We start from the raw sequence: 6,811 nt of genomic DNA, 5'->3' as shown, positions 1-6,811 counted from the left end.
GTTTGATCCAAGGACAAGCTTCTTCACACCTCCAAATAAGGGTTATCTTGTACCATGTTGAGTTAAACACTTAGAGCTTATTTTCTAGATCAAACACTAGGTTTACAAGCCCACAAACATGTCATATGCTACCACTTGATCAAAATAAGCATAGAAGCAATAGTGGTACCATACAATCACCAAAATCATTTGATTTTCATGAATGAGCCTATTTAATGTGAAAGATGTCTAGATGCACTAAACAAGTCCTTAGCAAGGATGTATGCCATGCTAATCAACTTTTACCTTGGATTGCTTGAAGGAGATGCATGTCATATAAGTGGGGGGTGCATCAACACATATTTGAGAAATCCAATATGTTCAACACATTCCTTAGCTTGCAAAACATTTTCTCATCCAATGGCTTGGTGAATATATTGGCAAGTTGATCTTTGGTGCCTACACTCTCAATGCAAATGTCCCCTTTTTGTTGGTGATCTCTTATGAAATGGTGGCAGACATCAATGTGCTTTGTTCTTGCATGTTAAACTGGATTGTTGGTCAACTTGATTGCACTCTCATTGTCACATAGCAATGGCACTTTCTTGAACTTGATTCCAAAGTCACTCAAAGTGGCCTTCATCCAAAGTATTTGTGCACAACAACTATCAGCGGATATGTATTCGGCTTCGGCGGTTGATAATGCAATACTATTTTGCTTCTTTGATGACCATGAAACAAGTGATCTTCCCAACAATTGACATGTGCCCAAGGTGCTCTTCCTTTCAACCTTGCATCCCACATAATCCAAGTCAGAGTAACCAACTAGCTCAAACTTTGCTCCTTTGGGATTCCACAAACCAACATTTTGTGTATGCTTCAAGTACCTCAATATTCTCTTTGTAGCCTTCAAATGACTTTCTCTTGGTGAGGCTTGAAATCTTGCACACATGCATACACTAAACATGACATCCGGCCTTGATGTGGTCACATAGAGTAGGCTTCCAATCATTGACCGATACAATTTTTGATCCACCGTATTGCCATTTACATCACTATCCAAGTTGCCATTTGTTCCCATTGGTGTACTAATGGCTTTGCTATCACTCACTCCAAACTTCTTGATCATGTCCTTGATATACTTGCCTTGACTCACAAATGTACCATTCTTCAATTGCTTGATTTGAAGACCAAGGAAGTAACTCAACTCTCCAATCATGGACATCTCAAACTCATTAGCATCATCTTTCCAAATTCTTCACAAAAATCTTGATTGGTTGATCCAAATAAGATGTCATCAACATAGATTTGCAACACAAATAAATCTTTTCCAATCTTCTTGATGAAAAGAGTGGTGTCAACCTTGCCCATCATGAACCCTTTTGAGAGTAGGAAGTCCCTCAATCTCTCATACCATACTCTAGGTGCTTGCTTCAAGCCATACAATGCCTTCTTCAACTTGTACACATGGTCGGGCTTCTTGTCATCTTTAAAACCGGGAGGTTGCTCAACATATACTTCTTCATTGATGTAACAATTGAGAAATGCACTCTAAACATCCATTTGATAGAGCTTGATGTTGTGGGCACAACATAGGCTAGCAAGATTCTAGTTGCTTCCAATCTAGCAACCAGAGCATATGTTTCTCCAAAGTCATGACCTTCAACTTGTGTATAGACTTGTGCTACCAATCTTGCTTTGTTCCTTACTACTATCCCATCTTGATCTTGCTTATTTCTAAAGACCCATTTGGTTCCAATCACATTGTGTCCCTTTGGTCTCTCCACTAATTCCCATACTTGATTTCTTGTGAAATTATTCAATTCTTCATGCATAGCATTCATCCAATCAACATCCTTCAATGCTTCATCTATCTTCTTTGGTTCAATGGATGACACAAATGAGAAATGCTCACAAAATGAAGCCAATCTTGATCTAGTTTGCACACCTCTTTAAATATCACCAATGATAGTGTCCAATGGATGATCTCTTGCAATATTGGTTGGTTGGAGTATTGGAACTTGATTGCTTGCACTTGCTTGATCATTGGGTTGAGATGATGTACTAGCCACTTGATCTTGTTCATTATCATGAGAGCCACTTGTACTAGCTTGATTTGTATCATCTTGCACATTTGAGTTAGAGAGCACTCTCACTTGATCATCTTCATCATCATTTACTTGCCTAGGCCTCAATTCACCAACATCCATGTTCTTCATGGTATTTGAAAGTTGAATGCCTCTAACATCTTCCAAGTTCTCATTCTCTTCTTGTGAACCCTTGGTTTCATCAAATTCAACATCATGAACTTCCTCAAGAGTACCACTATCCAAATTCCAAACTCTATATGCATTGCTAGTTGTTGAGTATCCAAGTAGGAATCATTCATCACATTTCTTGTCAAATTTGCCCAATCTTGTGCCTTTCTTTAAGATATAGCATTTGCAACCAAAGACCCAAAAATATGCAATGTTGGGCTTTCTACCATTCAAGAGTTCATATGGTGTCTTCTCTTTCAATGGGTGACAATAGAGACGGTTGCTACAATAGCAAGTCATGTTATTAGCTTTGGCCCAAAAAGATTGACTCACGTTGTACTCACTAAGGATAGACCTTGCCATATCAATGAGTGTTCTATTCTTCCTCTCAACAAGGCCATTTGATTGTGGACTGTACTTGGCCAAGAATTGATGTCTAATTCCAAATTCATCACACAACTCATCAATTCTAGTGTTCTTGAACTCACTACCATTGTGAATTCTAACTCTCTTGATGGTTGTTTCAAACTCATTGTGAATGCCTTTTACAAATGATTTGAATGTTGCAAACACATCACTTTTATCCACTAGAAAGAATACCCATGTGTATCTAGTATAATCATACACTATCACAAAGCCATATTTGTTACCACCAATGCTAGTGTATTGAGTTGGCCCAAACAAATCCATGTGCAATAACTCAAATGCTTTACTAGTGCTCATCATGCTTTTCTTGGGATTGGTGCTTCCAACTTGTTTTCTAGCTTGACAAGAGCTACAAAGCTTATCCTTTTCAAACACAACATCTTTCAAGCCTCTAACCAAGTCATGCTTAACCAATCTATTCAATTGTTTCATTCCGACATGACCAAGCCTTCTATGCCATAACCAACCCATGCTAGACTTAGTGAACAAACATGTAGATAATCTAGCTTCACTAGCATTGAAATCAACCAAGTATAGATTCTCATATCTAAAGCCTTTGAAGATCAAGTTAGAGCCATCTACACTTATGATCTCTACATCATCTACCCCAAATATGCATTTGAATCCAAGATCACACAATTGAGCCACGGATAGCAAATTGAAGTTCAAGCTTTCTAATAGCAACACGTTGGAAATGCTCATGTCATTGGATATTGCAATCTTACCAAGCACTTTGACCTTGCCTTTGCCATTATCACCAAATGTGATACTATCATAACCATCATTGCCATTGGTGTTGATTGAGTTGAACATTCTTGCATCACCAGTCATGTGTTGAGTGCACCCACTATCAAGAACTCAATGCCTTCCTCTGGCTTTGTAATTGACCTACAAAAGAAGATCAATTCTTTTTAGGTACCCAAACTTGCTTGGGTCCTTGAAGGTTAGTGGTCAAGCTCTTTGGCACCCAAATGACTTTCTTCTTTGAGCCCATCCATGGTTTACCAATGAACTTAGCCTTTACACCATTGGCACCCTTGGTAAGCATATAGAAAGAATCAAGCTTAATGGAGGATACATTAGCATTTTTGCTCTTGTTGTTGCATTCATGCTCTTTATGACCAACTTGCTTGCAACTAGTGCAAAACCGACCATTGTTCTTCACAAAACTAGTCTTGTGAGGAGCAAAGGCCGCCTTGCCTTTCTTGGGGGTATAGCCCAATCCCTCTTTGTAGAGAGAATCTCTTTGGCTACCCAAGCACATAAGTAAGTGGTCCTCACCACCATAGGCCTTAGCCAAGATGTGAGTGAGATTGTTGACCTCCTTCTTGAGGTTCTCATTCTCAACCATTAGTGAGGCATCACAAGTGAGACCATCACTACTAGACGAGGTGGAAGTAGAAGTACTATAGGAAGGGTTAGTGGGAGCAATAATGATAGGCATAGATAATGATTCATCAATTATATCACAAGTTAAGGGCTTTTAGTTCCTTACGCAAGCTTTTGCATTCCCTTCTCTTAATGCCAAAGTGTTCTTTAGCATCTTCTAGCATGTCAAATAGTTCATCCTTAGTAGGTTCATCATCATCACTATCATTTTCATTTTCATTTTCATTATCATGTTCTTCATCACTTCCATCATCACAAATTTGTACCTTAGTGGCCTTAGCCATGAAGCATGATGGAGTGTCGAAGAGAGAAGGCTTCTCATTGATAGCAATACTTGCAAGTGCCTTATTCTTGGTGGTCTTGTCATCATCACTATCATCATCATCACTTGAGGAAGCATCACTATCCCAAGTGACCACATATGAACCACCCTTCTTCTTCTTGAAGGTCATCTTGTCCTTCTTCTCTTTCTTTTCCTTCTTGTCCTTCTTCTTGTTCTTCTTGTCATCATCTTTGTCACTATTGTATGGGCATTGAGCAACAAGATGATCTTTGCTTCTGCAATTGATGCACCTTCTTGACTCTTCCTTGTTCTTGGATGAAGATTTCTTCCTTCTAGCATGGTAGCCCTTCTTCATCATGAACTTGCCAAATCTCTTGACAAAGAGAGTCATCTTCTCATCGTCACCATCATCCCATGAGCCATCATCTTCACTTGATGTATCTTGCTGTCGGTGTTTCGTACAAGCACCGGCAAGTAAATTTATAGTAATGCGTGTTAGGCTCGGATGGTGCGCTAAAGGACACAAGATTTATACTGGTTCGGGCGGAACATCCCTACGTCCAGTTTGCTGCTGCTTGTGTTATTAGCACCGTGAACGATCTGTAGTAAGGGGTACAAACTATCGAGAGAGGGACCGGTCCCAAGTCTCTGATGGAAGGGTTGGAAGGTGGTCAAGAGCTTCGTAGCCGCTTGACTGTGCGTATGAGTGCGTACTCTTGTCCGATCTTCTTTTTCGGTCCCCCCTGATGGAGGAAGCGCATCCCCTTTTATAGATGAAGGGGCTGGCTTTACAAGGGTGAGGGCTCCAGGATGTGTACTTTACTTAGTCATGTGGCTCACGTTTACCTGGTCAGGTCCTTCAGTGCGAAGGAAAATAAGTGCTTACCATGTTGTCGATGTCTCTGTAGGATGTCAGGTTAGCGCAGGGTATGGGCTGCAGTATAGTGGTTTTGACTTATGAGCCTCCCCTAGCCTTGCTCTGCACGCCTTCTGGTTCCCATGAGTCCTCGTTGGAGGAACGCGGGGTCGGGGGTCGATGTAGCGCCGTGGCTAAGGCCTTCTGACTTGGTGGGCCTGAGGGGTCGGGAAGCGGGCGCTGCTCCCCCGGGTCCACAGCGTGGTGACAGAATATCTGTCGTTCGTGGAGATAGCAAATCCTTTCCTGGAGCGTAGCGGTTGTCGTATATCTTCGTCGGGTTCTGTGTCCTAGAGCTAAAGGCGGCGCCTACAACTCTACAAGGCGAGATGCACGCACCTGTAATACCTTTTGGGCTCTGCGGCGCCCGGAAGGGTCTAAAGCATCAGTCCTGTCGTTCCCTGGCAGTCCTTTTCCTGCCAGGGCGTAAGGTATGGTCGTTGGAGCCATGGTTGACCCGAACGTCTTGTCTCGTCCTGTACCCATCATTATGAGGGATAGATATCGATCAGGGCAAGGCTCGTTCTAGGCCGTCGGGTGAGGCGGAGACCAATCCCTATCTCTTGGGCGAGACCTAACCTATCCCTCTGGGATCGGGCGAGGCGGAATCCATCCCTTTGCCTTCGGGCGAGACCGAGCCCGCCCTATAGGCGTCGGGCGAGACGGAGATTAGCCTTGAGCTTTTGGGGCGAGGCAGGGTTATCCCACAAAGGCGTCGGGTGAGGCTGACCCCGCCCCTCCGGGGTCGGGCGAGACGGAATTCATCCCTCAGCCCTCAGGCGAGACCGAGCCCGCCCTCAAGGCGTCAGGCGAGACGGAGTTTATCCCTCGGCCCTCGGGCGAGACCGAGCCCCTCCCGAAGGTGTCGGGCGAGGCGGAACCGAACTCCTGTCACTCGAACAAGGGATGACATGGAGCCCTTATGCGTCCAGAAGTTTTTCACGTTCGGTGGTCATCGGTTCCACCTTCTGGGGTACCCTGGTATTAGGTCCCCGACAGTAGCCCCCGAGACTCCAGGTGATTCGAGTAGAACCGCCTGGAGGGTGTTTTTGATTTCGTTGAAGCTAATTTGCCGGAGGGTGCGCGCGAGCGCACCCGATGGGTGTAGCCCCCGAGCCCCCGGGTGACTCGAGTAGAGTCGTCCGGGGGGTTGTATCGGCCCCTTCACGGGTAAGGCTGAAGGACTTAGTTTTTCATCAACTGGGTGTTTTTCCGAGTGGGTCGTGGCGTCCCGTTCGCTGGGGACTGATTCGGGGCCGTCCTAACTGGTGCTTCTGCCCTTGGTGGTGGATTGTTCATGGATTCCTTCTTAGTTGGGCTGGCCGGCGAGTTGCTGGGCCCTAGGTGGGCCAAAGAGAAAAGAACAGGCCTTTGTGGCTTGCGCTTCCCCGGTGGGTAGATAGTCCGAATTCGCTTGGGGAAGGCGAACCGTCCGCCGAGATTTTTTTGGGATGAGAGGATAGGGACTGTGGGCGCGTGTCCCGCGACGTGACGCGGTGGCGCGCGTGGCAGGCCCGGAGATCAAGGCGGACGGTTGCCCTTCTCGCGTCCGTCGCCCCC

Source organism: Miscanthus floridulus, chromosome 19 (genome assembly GCF_019320115.1).
Source record: "Miscanthus floridulus cultivar M001 chromosome 19, ASM1932011v1, whole genome shotgun sequence".
Classification (NCBI taxonomy): Eukaryota; Viridiplantae; Streptophyta; class Magnoliopsida; order Poales; family Poaceae; genus Miscanthus; species Miscanthus floridulus.
Note: the sequence above shows the minus strand (reverse complement) of the source record.